This window comes from Buteo buteo, chromosome Z (assembly GCF_964188355.1).
Source record: "Buteo buteo chromosome Z, bButBut1.hap1.1, whole genome shotgun sequence".
Classification (NCBI taxonomy): domain Eukaryota; kingdom Metazoa; phylum Chordata; class Aves; order Accipitriformes; family Accipitridae; genus Buteo; species Buteo buteo.
This window is the reverse complement of record NC_134204.1, coordinates 50,251,507-50,271,200: the sequence shown is the minus strand read 5'-3', so window position 1 is coordinate 50,271,200 and position 19,694 is coordinate 50,251,507. Positions and strand designations below refer to the sequence as shown.

Here is a 19,694-nt window from a genome sequence, read left to right as displayed (position 1 = left end):
TCCCTGTAATGTCACCAGGGAATGGCTGTGACAGCCCCTGACCTTGCTGCTTTTCAACAGCCGCAGCCCCTGTGCCCATCCATCTTGTCCAGGGCTCCTGCGGGCGCACACATAAGGCGTGCAGGCTCCAGGAGGACCTTCACCTTGCTCTACCAGCTTTGGCATGGGGGAGAGCAGGTCTGGGTGCTGTGCAAAGGCAGTCCCTTCCAGCACTCCTCTCTCCTCTGCCCTGCTGCACGGTGCTGCGGGGCCTGTCAGCACCTGTCCCAGGACCGTGGGTGTGAGGAGGGTGCCAGGGACATCGGCAGCCATGACGACTCTCAGCAAGTTCCTCCGTCTTCCCTGACCACCTCCTGCAGGAGCCCTGTGCTAACCTGGTGGTGTTTGGGGGAGAGCATGGGGGCTTGGGTGTCTTGGGTGTGCTAGCTCTTCCCCCAGGGCCCCCCAAAAGCTCGTCAGAGCCTGCACCAGGCATCTCGCCTGACCCAGCTTGAGCACTGGGGAGGTGTGGAGGAGATGGGGGCTTTCCGTCCTGCTCTCCATCTCACCCTCCATGCCCCCCTGCAGCCCACAACCAAGGTGGTGCAGCGATAGGGGGACATCCCAGCCTGGCCCCAGATCTCTCTGCCCTGCCCCAGGGCTGTGGGTGCTGCTTTCCAGCCCACAAAGAGAGCCTTTGGGATGCCCTTGCCTCCCCTCTCCCACAGCCTTCTGGGGCTTCCTTGGCTTTTCTAGTCCTAGCACCAGACAAGCTCCAGGGCTTTGCATGCCTCTCTTGGCAGGACACAGCGTCGGGTGCCGAGGAGGACATGGCAGAGAGCAGCTCTGCTGCAAGGGACGGCGGCACGAGCCAGCCGCCCCAGGCAGCGCCGGCATCAGTCTCTTCTCAAGTGCGATAGGATGAGAGCAAATGGCCTCAAGTTGCACTAGGGAAGGTTTAGATTGGATATCAGGAAAAATTTCTTCACCAAAGGGCTTTCAAGCACTGGAACAAGCTGCCCAGGGAAGTGGCTGAGTCACCATCCTCGGAGGTATTTAAAAGACATGTCGATGTGCTTAGGGACGTGGTTTCATGGTGGACTTGGTAGTGTTAGGTTTACGGTTGGACTCAATGATCTTAAGGGTCTTTTCCAACCTAAATGTTTCTATGACTCTATGATTCTATTAATCTGAAAGTCATTTTGAATATGGAGGCTTTGAATGCTCTAGTTCCTGTTTCTTTCATTCCTGCTTACTTGTTTCCCTCAGACATGCCCATATCATCATGTCATACTTTCTTACTCCACTCTGCACCAAAGATACTGTTGGTTAGATGAACATATATCATCCCACCTCCAGCAAAGTGCTTCTTGAAGGCAGGCTCCAAGTCTTCAATCTCACTTTCAGGAAGCATGGAAGAAAACTGATTTGCTGCTAGGTTTTCAGTAAGGAAAGAGCTTAAGCCATGTTCCACCACAATTAAAACAAAAACTCAATTGCTATAATTTCTATTCTGTGTGAATCTTTGTGGTCCTCAACAGCAGAGGCAGCTAGGACACAGAGGGGACAGCTGCCAAATGTTAATCCTGAGACTGCAGGAGGTTTCCATTGACATATCGGTAAGGAGGTCAGCATGGACACAGACACATCGAATGCATGGATGGATGAATGATCCACACTGGCTCTTCACCAGCACTGTACAGCTAATTTAGAGAAAAGGCCAAAATAATCCCATACAATCGTCATGCCAAGAATGGTACTGCACTGCAGTACCTGTTCAAAACACCTCAGTAATGTTGTAGTGAACAAAATTCAAACAGAAAAATGCCACCACACTCTTTATCTGTGGGAATCTATTTTCAGGGAAGTATTTAATGGAAGTTCCTTTTCTCCATACCTTTAGTTTCAGACTTTAAAAAATGTTAGGTCCTTCACATCTAAAAAGAGTAAAGAACTTTAGAATGAAATTAAGAGCTAGTAAAATAAAAGTGGGGTGGGGGTGGGGTGGGAGGGGAAACTCATTCCCTGGCTACAAAGAGATCTGACGCAATGGCTACTGAAATCAAAATTCACTTTGACTTTGATGTGTTTCAGATCAGGCTACTCCTCAGAGTATTTTTCAGTCTCAGATTAGTTTCAGTAGTTACTATACACTCTCCAGGTTGAGTTGCCTAGACACAAGTTCTCTTTGGTGGTCTGCTTTTTGTGTAATCTGTAATGCCAAGTTTTTCCACCGCTGACAATTCAGCGTATTTGTGAGTATTAAAATAAATGTCAAGCACCAACTCAAGTACCCGCAGCTTCCTCCTCATCCATTAACTACTAGATACCAGGGAAATGCATGCTGCAGCTTTTTCTTTTCTGTTTGCAGGCTTAGAAAAACGGGCACATGTTGAGCTCATGCTTTTATGCAATGGGGGTATTGCGTAAGCTTGTTCTCCTCTGGGCACTTTATTTATTCCCACAAATGATTGATCAGACTGTCCATGAGACCCTCTCCTCTGAGAAATCAGGCCAAAAGTAAAAAGCTATCAGGGAGAGCCTGACAGGATGGTGACTGCATAAACCAGTTTCTTTAGAAAACCAGGCAAAAATAGTTGAAATGTGACCTAGCACTTCACAGCTAATTCAGAATTCTCTCAAATACAAGAAATACCACAAACACCAAAGTAGACTTTGGAGCCCAGAAGGACAATGGCTCAGAGGGGCAGATAAAAATATTTTAAGAAACGATAGATATGATGGAGTCTTGAGTGGTAAAAAGTAGGTGTCTTTGATAGGTCTGTATTTAGACATCTTGGATTCCTTATTGACACTATGACCTCTGTTAGCAGCAGGCAGGGGCGATACGCTCCACAATCTCCAGTTTGTGAAGAGACTTCATTCCAGCACAGATAATGACTTTGCTGCAGCAACTTGCATAGTTGCAGGACCACATTGCCTATGATAACCCAGAATTGCCTAAAACGTTTGTTCAAGAATTCATCATTCTCTGGTAAACTTCAGTCACAACAAAACATTAAAATACATGTCCTCTTTAAGGTGCTGGATGCTCTAGCTAAGGGCATCATAAAGACTTCTTATAATTCTGAGATGAAGACTGTGGGCAATAATTCATTTCTGACATAAAAGATGCCTCTATAAGGAGATTAAAATTTTCCTGATAGAAGCTTTGACTAACACATTGAATGAAAGAGCAGTAAAAAGGGCTGTTCCAGGTGCAAAACTGGTTTCTTTGACTTTGCTTATCATACCTACAAAATGACTTCCCAAACGACAACAAACAAATAAATACAAGTACAGTCACACCAGCTCCTAGAAGCCTATCAACATGTTCTATGTGCTTCTCACTTGGGCCAAAATGTGTGAGAAAAAGGAACACTTTGTATGTTTAGTCATACTGCTTATGCCCTAAATTATTCACATCTCATCATAATGAGAACAATGTAAGTGCCATCTCTGGATTCCTCCCCTCACCTGGCTTCTTCAGGCATCTATCTGATGGTACCCAAGAGGACAGAAATTCTCAGGCATACTGCATACCTATTTCCAAGACCTAGAGTACAGGCAAATGTTCTGTTGTCTTTAAAATAAACAGTAAGAGGCTTTTGTTTTATGATGATCTTGAGATACAGTGTTCACTACAAACTGCTCCATTTCACTGATATTTGTTGAAGACTCATTTGGAGTTTGAGTTCATACAGATCTGAAAGTCCGTGAACTAAGCCAGTTCATACGCAGGTGACTTAACCCTTCCACTCCATACAAAAGTCAAACTAAAACCGTACAGCCTTCCACAGAGAGCAAATATTTATGTACGAAACTAAACAGGCAACAAATATAGATAAAACTTCAAGCATTTCTTGAGTATTATCACTTCTCATAAAAAGGCAAGGCTACAGCCCATCAGTGACCTCCTTAATGAAAATATATGTCATTATATGTCATACATAAAATTACCATATGCTACTCCTGTAAAATATAAATTAAAAGTTTGTAATTAAATTATGAAAGATATCAAGGCAATATTTTGGGAGGAATACTAGAAAATTCCTCTGCCAATGCTCAATATTGGTCTACGCTAGCTGGATAAGCACTGCATGGTTTCAGCTGCTGACTGCTCTCACTTTGCTTCTTCAACTTAAAGTTTTACATGGAATGGGACAAATTCAGTAGTCTGAAGTTATGAAAATTTGCTTCTACAGAAATCTGTATTTCACAGATCAGTCAGAAAAACTCTCACATCTGATTTTATTTTCTCATAATCCTATGAGCTTTTAGTCAAGATGTTGGCTAAAGATCAAGGAAAAAAAATATTTTCTTCACTTTTTTAAAAGGATGTTTCTACACTACACCTAATGCCTTCCTATGATGGGTACATTTAAAAATGTTCTTACTTTTTACCAGTTTATAATTCTTAAAACAGAGAGGAAAAAAAAAATCCACTGGTTGCAATTTAGATGAAATGGCAGCAGCAGTGATGAGGGACTATCTCTTAACTCTTCAGAATGTAAAATGGAGAAGTTCAAAGCTCAAATAAATAAGGCCAGCTATTAACAGTTTATAACATATGGAGATGATTTCTCAGTTATCACTGAAAGAACAGCAGCAGGTTGCTTATGATCGCTTAGATTTCACAAGTGATTTATTTGTAATTGTTTCAGACAACAAAGGCTGATTTACTTTTGCAAAACAGGTTAATGATGATGGATTTCAGACAAGGCTTCTCCACCATGTCTAATATATGAAGACTATTCAGTGTACAGCAACGTTAGGAAATGTTTGGACTGATATAGTGTCCCATGGACATGCAAGGAGCCAAATATACACACAAACCATTAGAAAATGGTTAAAAAATTCTTATCTGTTTTGGCAGAGTTTTTGAGTTTGAGATGGCTGTTCTCTGGTTGGACTTTCAAAATCTTGCCTTCCTTTCGGGAGTTTAACACCTTTCTACGACCAGTAATAGAGTAGAAGAAAACGTATTTGGATTCATACTTCCTTCCTCCTCCAAATTCCTCCAGGGGACATATAATGCTGAGATTGTCAAGTCAGCACAGTTACAAATGTGAGACTGTAGAATGGAGATTAAGTTCCCAAAGGGCTTTACCCTTGAGAGGGCTGAAGGAAGTGTGGCTGGTTACCTGAGAGATGCACTTGAGTGTTACTGTAAAAGGGGGTCTAAAGTGCAACTGTCCCCATAGCCATTAAATTTGACTTTTAAGGAAGCTACAAATGCAAGCAAATATCATGGTTACCTTACATGAGGGAAAAAAAATATTATGCAAATACATAGGAAAATTAGGTACCCACTTCCCCTCAGGCAGCTTCCTCATCAACATTGCAGTGAGTACTCCAGACATAACGCAAGAGTTTAGGATCTCACACCTTTCATGCATGTAGGGAAATGGAACTTTCTTACAAAACAGAGGAGCAAAACTCAGGAAAACTCACCTGGAAAGTGTTAGAAAGAATCTGTGCTGATCATACTGCTACCTTTAGCTTGCTTCTCTTTCATGTCTTATATTTAGACAAGGATAAAGGTAGAATAATTGTTTTATTGAAGGGTTTGCATAGCAGTGAGCGTAGTGTTACTGAGGTACTAATCTCCACCCTAACATAAAAAATTATAAATAGGAGTATGAATCTTTCTACAAAGACCAAACAAGAACGTTGAAGGAGACTTAGGGACAGCTGCTTGATTAGTTTACCTGTCCAACTATTTAATGAGTAAAAGGACTGAAGTGTGACAAAAGATCAAAAGCCATGTAGGGGTGAAACAGTGTTCCAAATAAGCTCTTTATTTCAACAGTTATTTTTTTCCCTTCCCTTGTTTTTCAAAGTAGTATTTTGTGAACAATGTATGAAAATAAAGAAGTAAAGTTCAAAGCAAGATCTTTTGCATGCAAAAGACATAAGAAAGGCTCACTAGACAGCACAGAATGATGAAAATATGCTGACTGAAATGATTTGTTCTAGCACACAGTGACATTTTAAGTCCTCATTGTGTAACTTCAACAGTTCTCTGGTCGTACGCATTAAAAAATAACAATATTACAACAATGTGAATAAGTATTTTTTTCTAAAATTCTTGTTTAATTAGGATTCTTGGAATCAAGATGTGTGCCTCTGTGAACAGCACTACAATTTTTCATTCTAAGTTTCTTTTCTACATTTCCACCTTATGTAACACACCTAAAAGCTGAAAGGAATTAAGCATGCATGGAATTAGAGATATGTATTTGATGATGACTTCACATAGTATATTAAATATTTTGGTACTTTCAGGGTTTAGTATAATCTTAATGATATACTCCAAACTGATGTAAATTCTGACATAATTACCATCAAGGTATTATAAATCCATTGTTACTGCCTCACATTTAAAGCAGATATTTACATTTTTACAGTACTTTAACAAATAAAATGGATTTAAACAATTGTTCTATTCTCATTTCTTCACCTTTAAAATCACCTTCTAGTCTGTCTAGGCATCTGAATGGTGGTCTTAATTTGATTCATCAAATTACCTTTAAATGTCTTCTTTACCTTCCTGCATAAAGATGAAGATTTAATTTCTATCCAGACCTTAGGAGAGGAATTTTTATGAGAAAATTATGCAGAAATAAAGGAAGAACACAGTAAATGTTTAAAACTAAGTCGTTAGGGAAGGAAATGAATGCAGAATACCATTTTATCAAGTCATTCAAACAAACCAGACTTTGATCAGGACACTAAGGTGAACTTTCTGACCTGCTGAAAAAAATCTGAAATCTTACTTAATTCAACTGGTAACACTGATAATTTTTACAATTTTTGTCGACAGTGACATCTCCAAACAACGTCCCATTCATCATACTGAAAGAGATGTGTGTAGTACTGTCTCAAAGGGAAAAGTGATATACATGGGATCACTAACGTGTTTCTTCCAGTATGCTGATCTTCCTCAGGGAAGTGCCCCGGCTGTGTACTGATGCCTAAGGCAGCATGTCTCAGCTTCCACCCACTGTGCCTCTAATCAGCTTACAGCCTACAGCAACCTTTCCATCACTCATGCTTGGGCCCCCTTCCCCATGTGTTTTCTCCACCTTCTCCATGAGAAGTATTCCTCATGCAATCAAATGCCCATCTCCGATCTCTGCATCCTTTTACTGACGATGTAAGCATTGTGCTGCACTGTTTTTTCCCCTGCACTTCAGACTCTAAAACATCCCTTCTTTCATCTCCAAAGGCTTTCATGTTGTTCCACACACACTCCTGGGCAATGCTGACAGACACACAAAGCATACCTGTTAGTTTTTAAGCAAATTTCACTTTTACTACTTCTTCAACATTGGTCTCTCTACTTAGCAGTTCTATCAGACATACCTGTCTTGGATGCCACATTCTGTATTTTACTTTATAGTAGTTCAGTTTCAGAAGCATTTTCATTCTTTCAGATATTTCTGATTTCTTGCAATGCTTTTAGGATAACTACAGTGTTCCTGCTAGGGTTTTTAAATGCTGAGATGTATTCTTTTACAGAACTGTAGCTTAATTAAAGTCTGTTTGGGAACAAACAGGAAACATAGCTTTGGGCTCAGAAGACTTTTCTGCACCATCAGTGACTTGTAGGATTGTCCAGTCTGTGGCATGTTTTGTGTGTCCTCATGATTCTGAAAGTTAGTGGCCCTGCTAAGACCTTTCTCAGCTTAAAGAGAAAACAATGCCCTTGTTCATGTAAATCCTCAGCATTTTGGCCACGTTAGAACAAAACCTGCCTGCTGAACAGGTGGTACTGGTGCTTCATCTACAAGGTTTAGAGAAAACACCATTTATCTCCTCTCTTGTATAAAAGAGTTATTCATTCAAAGAACTGAAAAAAAATCACAAACGCACATAAAATTATTATTAGCTTCAAAGAATTGTGATTTTAGAAATATTTTTCTTTGGATTTGCTTTCCAGAGTAATTTTTACCTATACTGCATACAGTTAGATATATGTTTTTATCTCCACCGAAACATCCCAGAAATGCCTTCATTTATTCTAAATTGCATCTGACATTCTGATACCATCAGACTACTCCAGGCACTCTAGCTATTGAAATGTTTCCTAAGGAAATACTACTTGACTTGGCAACACTATTACTGCCCTATTATAAGGCAAACAGATGCTTAGAAAATGCACCACAGCGTTTGTATGTTATTCAGGGGGTTCCTATATAAGCTTCTGTACTGAGGTCATGGAAGAGCAATGATCACTAAAAAAAACCTCTTCACTGATGCTAGGAATCTAGTGTCTCTTTTCCACATCACCTTCCTTTTGGGACTCTCCTGTCTTTGGTAACCTTTTCACATGTCATAGTTTTCCTCTAAAAAGGTTTTTCTGCTTTGATCTTTTAAAAAGCTCAGAATGCTACTGGAAAAAAAAAAAAGGCAGGCTTTTATGGATTAGAATTATTCTTTCCCTGGCAGTAGAAACTCTATGATTTTCAGAGATATTTAAGAAAAACAGAAAACAAACAAACAAACAAAGTCCCCCTCCGCTTCAGAAAAAGAAAAAAAAACAACCACCAACACAAAAATATGAACACTTCCTTCCACATCCTCGCCATACTCTACTAGTCATTCCCTTGTCTCCTTTTCCAGGGAACTCTTACACTGTCACAAATGCAACCATTGCCTCTGGCTAAAGATGTCTCTTGTCAAAACAAGTATTTCTGCCTTAAAACAGATGCCATCGTTTGTATTGAACCCTGCTCCCTTTTGGGCAAAGCCCTTTGCTGTGATCGGTACCCATTAAACCACCATACAAAAAGTGGAACCGCTGGGGATGAGCTAACCTCAGAAGGAAAGCATTCAGGATACTCCAGGCAGACCTTTCTCTAATCTCTTTTATTCCCCACTGTGACAAGGTGTGAACAAACTTCTTTGGGCACAGACAGACCTTCAGCAACACCAGCTGTGGGCTCTGCAGTGACTATGGAAGAGTACAAGAGTAACTGTTTCTTCCCAATGCCGACAAAACCCCCCCTGGGTTGGGATGCATTTACAAAAGTCATTCTCATGGAGCCCAAAACTACCTCTGAATACCTCAGGAACTGCTGAGCTGAGTTACATAATATATAAAGTTCCTCTCTGGTTTTGTTTCAAGTTTAGTGCCTTTCCAGAAATACAGTAAAAAGTAAAACTCCTTTATGTACTGCAGAGGCTACTATGGCTGCACACAGCGAGCTGTGAAAGGAACTTATAAAGTCAGTGAAAATGTGTAAAGAGCAAAACAAAAACATTATCAGCCTACGTGCAAGGAGATCCAGTTAAAATAGATGGAACTGCCTACCCAACAGCCTGGATATTTTCAGGTTCAAAGGTACAGTGACATTAAGCATGTCAGCATAGCCTGTTTTCAGGTGGAATATATTCTTATTTTTACAGAAGAATTTTTACAGAGACAGCTATGACAAAACTGTTAGGGACAAGATAGCACAGTAAAACCAAGACACATCAAACTATAACTAAACTTTTCAAAAAAAATTACTCCAAAATCTTTTTCCAAGGTCCGCTACTGTCAATTGTTTTGCACAACTCAGAAAGAAGTTGCCAGAAAGAAGCAGATCTACCAGAATGTTGTACCAACACCAAACTTGAACCAAAATTTTTCTCATTTTCCAGGAAGACAAAACCTGGATATCTGCCCAATCACCAAACACGCACAAAAAGAGAAAACTGCAGCTCTGAGCACAGAGCTGGTGATACTGTGGATTTTTATTATTATGAGAACTGAGAAAGACTGGCTTCATTCAGAAGGATTGGGGCCCAAGCATGGATAGATGCACATTCCATAACTTTGTTTTTCATTCCTTGTGGTACTTTTAGCAAAATCTCTGGTAAACAAGATACCTCTCAGAACTAAAGCATCACCAGTTCCAGAAGTAAGTCACTACTATCAAACAGAAGATAGAAGAAAAGTAATGGTTCCATCTTGAAAATAAAAGATATCCCAGCAGAAACTGACCATTGTTACAGGAGCCTCAAAGTTTGAAAGCTGTCATAGGACTAAAACAAAATGTCACATTTTTCCTTCAAAATTTGGGATAAACACCACCCTGTTTTTACTAGTGGACAGACCCGAAAGATATGTTTGCTTTTTGGTTCCAGTAAGTATCTTCAACTTTTTTTTTCACTCGTTGTTTAGTTGTCACAGACTGACATTTCCAAAGCTATTATGAGGGTATGAACTCCCCTTCTCTGTGCAGCTTTGTCTGTCTCTACTTAGTTCCCAGTCTAGAGGCTGCAAATGTAGATAACGATCTCAGTTTCTTAGCCACAAATATTAGCAATCGTGTATTGTTAGGTGAACAACAAACCAAGAACATTTGGATCCCATTATACTTAATTCATTTCTCTGAAATGTCTTGCTCTTTCTTTAGGATCGCTAAAACCTGTTGCTGAACACATGCCTCAATGGACTGGCTTCATTGTGAGTTAGAGCGGCAAAATTAGGAAGGTTCCTCTTTCAGACCAAGGTTACCTGTTGTCCGAAACAGTCTGCGGTATCCTGCTTTATATAAAGTAGAGAAATTATTGCAGGAACAAAAATAACTTGCTTTTCAAACTCCTACAATAGGCAAGTTTCTACAAAACTGATCTAGACTTCTCAGTGCCACTTTCTAGAGCCTATAAAAACTGTGCCATGTTACTTTATTCTCTGAAAAGCTCCTGGTAGGAGGGTATAGCAAGGTTAATGTTCTGCTATAGAGGCACTGTAACTGACAATGCCTCATCTCTTGCTGGCAATTACACTCAGAAAGAGTTCACACCCACAGCGGTAAGGAAGAAAGGACAAGGGGTTTTTTGTTTTGTTTTGTTTTTAAAGGAAGATGTGATACTAGCTCACACAGCCAGACTGCCAACATGAAGGACCAGTTTCTTAAAATCTATGTAATAGTTTTTTAATTACGAGCCAGATCAAAGGAAGGCTTGTGTCCAAAAAGAGTATCCTCCAGCAAAGGAGCCAGCTCTTCCTGACTAACTTTTGTGAGGACATACACATCAGAAAGGCAGACTGCATAGCAAAAAAGCTCCTCATATCAATTAGCCTATCAGTGGATGAGCAGTCCAGGAAAGACTGTGTCCTCTCCCCATACCACCCTATATCCTCAGAACAAGCAGCACAGCTAAAGCTTACTACTCATCGCTATAAAGAGTAGATCAAACAGTCTCTTAGCAGGTAGGAATCCCTTTTAGAAAGCAAATGACCACATGGATTAACTGTAACCTCCCCTTTCATGTAAAACGTGAGAATGTTCCAGAAACGCTACACAGAGAGAGGCACGAGCCTTCTCCTCCCCTCCCGTGGAGGAAGCCTATTTGCAACACCTGAACCAGTGAAATACTCTTGACAAGGCCCGTTTATCGGTCTGGGCAGAGAGAGGATGCACCTGGCCTCAGCACGTTCTGGGCCAACAGGCAGTGTTTCCCTAGCTTGTGCACGACAAACTGCCAGGCTGGAAAAAAATGGCTCATAATTAGGTTTCTTTTCTCGTGTTGTGCAATTCTCTGCACAGCATCAATGGTTACATAGCTAAATGGTCCCCTGGTAATTGTCACTACAGACAGTTGCTACACCAGGATACCAAAAAGCTGCCTCCATTTGATGAAACTTGTCCCTTGGGAGTCAAAGGCTACAGGATTTCACACTAGCAACAGCACTCCCTCAACACACCACTGCTTCCAAGCGAACACAGCTCTGCAACCTTTGCAGAAAGCAGGCTTCAGTGGGTTTGAGTTCACTCTTCCCTTACTGGATTTTTTCCTGCGCTTCTGTGCATAGGAGTACCTACGTACCAGATCTTTGTTACATCCACTAGATGAAGACTGTCACAGAGTCGTGCAGCTCACCTGAGGCAGCATGAGATTTACCAACTGCACATGATAACCGAGGACAGAATAGTTACCCAAAGCCTCCCTCAATGCCCACTTCAATTCTGGGGTCATGCTGCATGCATGACCAGAACTGTTCAGAGCAGCACTCTTCCTCTTGATACTCATTTTAAATAAGTCATTATTCTCAGAAATTTGCAAGATGGTGCACTGATTCAAAAGATAGCTAGTACCATTATCTGATTTACAAAAATAATCCTTACTTAAACTTCAACTTACTTTGAAATTGGCAGTAGAATTTTTAAAAGCAGAACTACACACTCAGTGGTCAGCAGTGGCACACATTTTAGCACTTTAGCTCTAGCAGCCCACAGGTGCTCTCAGTCACACTGGCTTTAGCTAAGAGAAAATACACTGGCTCCAACATGTTCTAGAGACTGTGGTCTCAAAAGTTTTGTGCTTTTTCCTTTTATTTTCTCACTTACTTCATTACTTTATCTAAACAGGGGGAAAAAAAAAAAAAAAGAGGGAGACTATCCAAGAGGGTACAGGTAGGCTGTGGCTGATGTATTTGATGATGACCCCTGGTCCTTTTACTAATTTTACTGAATCTGTTGCTTAAGATAAGGATTTTTAAGTATTTATAAAAAAGCATCCCCCTTTTTTTACTTTATGATGTTAAAATAATCAGGCAATTGGATGCCCATTTCCTTGGTACATATTCTACTCTAACACTTCCTGCCTGTGTTCCTGCCACAGTTGTGATTCCTGCCAATTTCAATTCCATTCCCAGTCTAGGAGTTGCCTCATGGATTTCCATCGCTGTATTTGCATCCTACAGTGCCACAAGTCCTACTTCTTTACAAAGGCTTTTAGCACCTCACATCTTGCCTCTACTCAGTGTCAGTGCTGAAAGATTCCTTGCGTTGCCTGCTTGCATTTTGAAAAGAAGAGAAATTGTTGGACATACTTTTGGACTTGTCCATTTAGGACACCTGGCATCCCATATCTATCTGTTTGGAAGAACCCTGTCCAAAAGCAAATTAGGACAAAGATGGAGAAACGACAGGGTAGTCCTAGCTGGTCAAACTAATACATTCCAACATCAGCTAGTTATAAATGGAGTGATAGTGAAACCGCACAAACCTTCTGTATCACACTCCTGTACACTGGTTATTTAGGTTCTAATACTTGTTAATTTTTTATTAGTTGCTCTGATACCTGGTAGAAGGGGAAGGCTTGCGGCATTTTGCATATACTGAAGTCTCCTTAGAATATTAGGATCCCTGCGACTCTCAAAAATATTTTCCCCCTTTCTTTCCTTTTTACAACAACAATAACATTTAAAGAAGTGGCATTTAGTCATTATACAGGGACAGGAAGTTATGACCTAATTTTAACTTTGGAATGTAAAGACAAACTACATAATTTTATTTCTTTGAGGCAGGTGATATTTTGTGTCAAACATTATGAATATTTATCAATTACCCTTTCCTACAGCAAATCCTGGAATAACTTATTTTGATGCAGGAGCATACAGGCTCCTTCACACTTTTTGCACTTGCAGTACTGTGCAAGTACAGTTTCCCCATCACACTGACAAGCAATGCAGAAGTCAGTGGCAAAAGGTTTTCTTCTGCTTAATTGCATGCCTTCACATTACCCTGTGTCATGAAAATAAAAGCTAGACAACATCAACTATGTAATCTTACTGCTGAAACCTTAAATTAAAGGAGGAAAATGCAAACATTAACCAACAACTTTGTGATCAAATTATTTTTACTATGCCCCAAATAAATATTAGTAATTGTGTGTTGTGCTATCCTCTACATTTACAAGAATAGGGAATGATCCTACAAAGCCCAGGGCTTCTTTTTCTCAAAAGAGTCATCAATGGGCTTAAATTAAACTGCAGAAATTAATAATGTTTCTCTGTAAAAGTGATGCAAATATTAGGAACGTTTCTTTGTAAAAGCATTTCTAGAAATGCCAGCTGAGACATAAAGTGAGCTACCATCACGTCCTCCCCCAACATTTTCTTCTTTTGTCAGATGCAAGCAAAACTACTGTTAAATTGGATTATGAAACTGTTTCCCTGTAATAAAATGCTATTTTTTTCTTAAACTAGAAATTAAGAAGCTGATCCTGCACATCCTTGCAAGGTGAGAAGTATTCATTCTTATGACTGAACCTTACTACTCACGCTCACAAATGCCTGCAAGATCATCTTCAGCTTTTAAAAAGGCACCTTGAATGCTACAAGTACTCTCACCCCAGTGGAGTAGCTCACTTAAGCACGTGTAAACCTTTAAGTAAAAAAGAAGTAATTTTAAATAGCTCATTGGAACGATCTTTCTGTAACTACTACATTCATGATAAGTGTTGTATTCCTTGTAACTCTGATATAAAACCAGACAAGTTCCCCTTTTCAGCTGTGTTATTCTGGAGCTAAACACATGCAACTGAAAGCAGTCTCCGGCACAGCCTGTCTAATGTCCACACAGCAGATCTCAAGGCACTGATCCAACAGTCTATAAAGCTGGAAGAAGGATGACACTACCTAGTATCTTCAGTGGAAGTCATGATATTCAAACCAACAGTGACAACAGACTCATTGTCTTCTGCTAAATACTGCACATTGGAAAAGCATTAGGAAGGGAAAAAGAAGTGTAATTTGCAAAAAATAATTATGATTGTGAAACCATGACCTCTGAACACAACACACATTTCAGAAGGGACTTCTCCCACTTCCAGTGCCTCTGGCATGACAGATCCAAAAGAAAGGATGGGAGACTAAGGAAATGCCCCTACATCATTCCGTTTTAGTCATCAGTATCTTCAAAGGTGCTTAAGTCCAGCTTATAATTTTACCATCAGTCTTCTAAACTGTTATTTTGTGCTCAACATAACCCACTAACTGCTTCTAAAAATAAATTTCAGTTTTTGTCTTCCTGCGACTTCAGATCAAATTCTGCTCTTGTATCAGAATCACAACACCGTGAAAACGGGAGAACTGCACAGTTCACCTTTGCGTTGACAGAGTGTTAATATTTTTTAACAGAAGCAAAACTAGAACACTTCAACCATATTTCTCTTGAGGTTTTGCAGTTATTTCAAGTGAATGTGAAAACTGAAGCAATTATTTACTTTTATCTATTTCAGCCATTTTTGAGCATCGTATCTGATTCCAAACCCTTTGGAAGTTCAAATTATTTTCTCTTCACCACACTATAATCTTTCTCCCCCCCAGAATAACTGTCAGAACATAAAGAACATTCAAACTTCCTTAGTTGTCTGTTTATCAGTCAATGCTCAACAAAGGGATGAAAAAAAAGAAGTCACAGTTCCTCTAAGTGAACTGCCTCGATGTACTCTACACTGCTACAGTTTATGGCCTCCAAGTCTGTAAAAATACACAGCTTTGCATGCTGATAGTAGCTCTGTACCGGATGGCTGTGCCCAGGGATTAGGCCGCAGATTCCACCCAAGGGCTCAGGAGATCTAAGCTTCTGTGGATAAAAAAAACATGAAAGAAGCCTAACAGAAAAGAACATAAAAAAAAAATATTATGAGCCGTTAATTCCCTTAAAAGGAATAATTTTGTTTTAAAATGGAAGTACTTCACAATATATGATGTAATTTGGCCAGACTGGGGGACTCCACTTGCCACTCTTCTGCTGGAGTCAGTGTCACCTAACAAAAGTATAGCTTATCTTTGTCCAAAATAACACCACTTCAAACACTTCTAACCAACTACGACACGAAGTTTGTGCAGTACAGCGCTAAAGAAGAAAACTGAATAATGCTGTTGAACATATGAAATGAAGAGCAACGACTCCGGTCAGCACTTTTAGTAACAGACTACATTTGCTTTCTTGGAAACAAAATAGGGAAGTTTGATAAGAAAGAAACACTCTTGTAAAGACATTTTGTCAGGCATCAAATCTTTGACATACCGTGCACCCGTCAGACAGAAGCCCTACTTCTGTGTACGCTTTGTTCTGTTAAAAACCTACCACCACAATAACGTATCAAGATAAAATGAAATTATTTTTTTTTCCCCCTTTTAATTTAAGTTCTAGATTTAAGTTCCTCAAACGCTGGGCTAGCGGTACTCCTTTTCAGAAACACTGTAATAATACAGGAAGGTTTCACCTTGCTTTCAGGCTGGTGCGCCTTCGGCCGGCCGCTCCCTCCCTCCCTCCCTCCCCGACGGAGTGCCGCCGGGCCTCCGCCGCTCCTCGGGACGCTCCCGCTTCCCGGCGCCCCTTCACGCTTCCCTCCGGCGCGCCCTGCCACTCACCCCGCGGGGCCGGACGGTGCCCCCCGCCCGCCCCAAACTCCCCGGCACCCGCGGACCCCGCGGGAGCCGGCAGCAGCGCCGCCCGCCCCACCCGGCCCCGGCCCCGGCCCCGGCCCCGGCCCCGGCGGGGAGGGAAGGAAGGGGCGGCGGCGGCGGGCGAGCCGCCGGCGGGGTCCCGATGCCGGCGGCCCGGCGAAGCTACTCACAGCTCACCCGGGGGTCGCTCGGCCCCGTGCCGCCCCCTTCTCTCGCCGTCCGGCGCCTCCTGCCGCCGCCGCCGCCGCCGGGAGAGAGCCGTCAGGGAGGCAGCCCTCGGTCGGGCGGCTCCGCCGAGCCGAGCCGGGCCGTACCGTGCCGGGTCGGGGTACGGCCGAAGCGGGTCTGGACCCGCGCTTACCGCCGCGGGTGCCGCCGCTTCCTCGTTTTCTCTCGCAGCCGCGGCCACTTCCTCAACGGGGTGTCGGCGCGCACTCCCTCCTCCGCAGCGGGCGCAGCCGCCGTGCCCCCGGCCCCCTCTCCGGGGCGGCAGCCCGGGCGGGCGCCCGGCCCCGGCCGTGGCCCGGCCTGGCCCGGCCCGGACGGCTGCGGCCTCCCGGCCCCTCCGGCTTCGCTTCTGCCGGGAGCGAGGAGGCGTCCGTCTCCTCCGGACCCCGCGGCGTGGGGCTGCTCGGGACCCTGTGGTGGGGGTCCCCTTGGCGCCGCGCGATGTGGCTGTCCCTGGGAGCTCACGACGTGGGTCTCCTTGGTACCCGTGGCCTGAGTCCCCATGACGGGGGTCTCCTTGGTACACTGTGGCTTGGGTCTCCTTGATACCCGTGGCTTGGGTCCCCGCAACGGGGGTCTCCTTGGTACCCTGTGGCTTGGGTCTCCTTGGCACCCTGTGGCTTGGGTCTCCTTGGCACCCTGTGGCTTGGGTCCCTGTGACGGGGGTCTCCTTGGTACCCTGTGGCTTGGGTCCCCACGACGGGGGTCTCCCTGGTACCCTGTGGCTTGGGTCCCCTTGGTACCCTGTGGCTTGGGTCTCCTTGGTACCCGTGGCTTGAGTCCCCGCGACGGGGGTCTCCTTGGTACACTGTGGCTTGGGTCCCCTTGGCACCCTGTGGCTTGGGTCTCCTTGGTACCCGTGGCTTGAGTCCCTGTGACGGGGGTCTCCTTGGTACCCTGTGGCTTGGGTCCCCTTGGTACCCTGTGGCTTGGGTCTCCTTGGTACCCGTGGCTTGAGTCCCTGTGACGGGGGTCTCCTTGGTACCCTGTGGCTTGGGTCCCCACGACGGGGGTCTCCCTGGTACCCTGTGGCTTGGGTCTCCTTGGTACCCTGTGGCTTGGGTCCCTGTGACGGGGGTCTCCTTGGTACCCTGTGGCTTGGGTCCCCTTGGTACCCTGTGGCTTGGGTCCCCTTGGTACCCTGTGGCTTGGGTCTCCTTGCTACCCGTGGCTTGAGTCCCCGCGACGGGGGTCTCCTTGGTACACTGTGGCTTGGGTCCCTGCGACGGGGGTCTCCCTGGTACCCTGTGGCTTGGGTCCCCTTGGTACCCTGTGGCTTGGGTCCCTGCAAATGGTGGTCTCCTTGATACCCTGTGGCTTGGGTCCCTGCAATGGTGGTCTCCTTGATACCCTGTGGCTTGGGTCCCCGCGACAGGGCTCTCCTTGATACCCATGGCTTGGGTCCCTGCGACGGGGGTCTCCTTGGTACCCTGTGGCTTGGGTCCCCACGACAGGGGTCTCCTTGGTACCCTGTGGCTTGGGTCTCCTTGATACCCATGGCTTGAGTCCCCGCGACGGGCGTCTCCTTGGTACCCTGTGGATTGGGTCCCCTTGGTACCCTGTGGCTTGGGTCTCCTTGGTACCCTGTGGCTTGGGTCCCTGCAACGGGGGTCTCCTTGGTACCCTGTGGCTTGGGTCCCCGTGACGGGGGTTTCCTTGGTACCCTGTGGCTTGGGTCCCCTTGGTACCCGTGGCTTGGGTCCCCGCGACGGGCGTCTCCTTGGTACCCTGTGGCTTGGGTCCCAGTGGCTGTGGCATTGCCTCGCAGGTCACTGGTTTTGTAAGGTGGACATGCCGCTGCTTGGGACCACGCTTGGGACAGAGGATCGAAGTGTATCAGATGCAGGCTTCTCTTAAGGAGAAAATGCTTGCTTTCGGTGACTATTGAAGTTCTGTGTCTTTTGGTGCTCGTGTGTACTTTGGTGAGAAAATGACTCTTAACAGGGTTTCCTTTCGGAGCAACACAGGGGCCTACCATAGCACAGTATCTCCTTTCTTGTTGTGTTTCATTCCCCACTCCCCACCCTGTATTTCCATCAGAAATGCTTTCCTAGCAGCTCCAGGTGTGGAGGAGATTCCAGTGTGCCCAGACACTGAGCTGAACAAAAGTCCCTCTTCAAGGCCTCCTCGACACTCTGTGCCACAGGGAATTAATTCCCACTGCACATGACCCCACACAGCCAAAAGGCGGCAACTATCCTTTGCCAGGGACTGTCCAGGGACAAACTGCTCCTGCTCTGGGTCATGCAGGGCTGATGAGTGGCACAAGGGGCCACGGCCGAGGCCTGAGTGGGCAGGTCTCCTTCAGCTGCGACTGTGCTGCATGACATGGCATCCTGTCCCATGATGGGCAGTGCTACTGGGAGGTAAAGTCCACTTCCTTCTTCCCCATTATAAATCAAAGTTAGCGCTAATGTGGGGTACAGGCGTTATTTTCCATGGCGAAACACTGGCTCTCTCTCCTCATTGCAAAATGGACCATACACCCCTGATAGTTAAAAGAGCCACCAATGTACAAAGCTCTCATATTTCATACCAGTTAAAAAGGTCTCTGGTTTTGGTCCATTTCAGTGGGACTTTTGGTAATTGCTGTAGTGGCAATGTGTTTCTAACTGGCACTGCCTACATGTTTGAAAAAAGTGAGGAATTTGGAAAACCTAATTCTTGGACACGTTTTGATGGCACAGTTCTCTTCCTATGAACATCCAAATGTGAACAGAGCATAATCTGCAGGAAACAGCTTTTGGAAAATCATTATTGGACTATGAGCTGGTTTTTAAGAAGTCTCATCCTAAGTTGTTGAAAAAATAATCAATACTGCATGGCTTTAAAATATACATGAGCAGTTGTACTGGACCTGGCTGGGATACAATTAACTTTCTTCATAGCAGCCAATATGATGCTGTGTCTTGGACTTTGGCTAAAACAGTATCGATAGCACACTAATAATTTGTCTGTTCCTGGACACTGCTTGCAAAACACTGAGGCTTTCTCCTTTTCCCTCTCTGTCCCTGTTCCCAGGGTGTAAGCTAGAGGTGGACAAGAAGTTGGGAGGCGACAGAGCTGGGACAGCTGCCCTCAGCTGACCAAAGGGATATTGCATACCATACTCAGCAAGCAAAACTGGGGGTAGATGAAGAAGGGTGGAGGAGTGGGGCTGTCTTCCAAGGTGGCCACAGCTCAGAGACTTGCTGGGCAACTCTGTGCTTGTGGGAGGTGGTGAGTGACCACCTATGTGTCACTTGGTTGTTAGTTATTTTTCCTTTCCTTCACCTATTAAAATGTC

At 44.0% G+C, this 19,694-nt stretch overlaps 1 protein-coding gene across 3 annotated transcripts in view; it reads right to left on the bottom strand.

The window, feature by feature from the left end:
• The window catches only part of SYK (spleen associated tyrosine kinase), a 55,927-nt gene extending 39,364 nt beyond the window's left edge, over window positions 1-16,563 (bottom strand). For 2 of the 3 annotated variants that reach the window (XM_075020561.1, XM_075020563.1), the window contains exon 1: window positions 16,351-16,516. The gene's annotated coding sequence lies outside the window, so the exon portion shown is untranslated. Of the gene's footprint in view, window positions 1-16,350; window positions 16,517-16,541 lie in introns of those variants that run through there. The other variant, XM_075020562.1, reaches the window with a different exon arrangement.
• Between the last annotated feature and the right edge of the window lie 3,131 nt (window positions 16,564-19,694).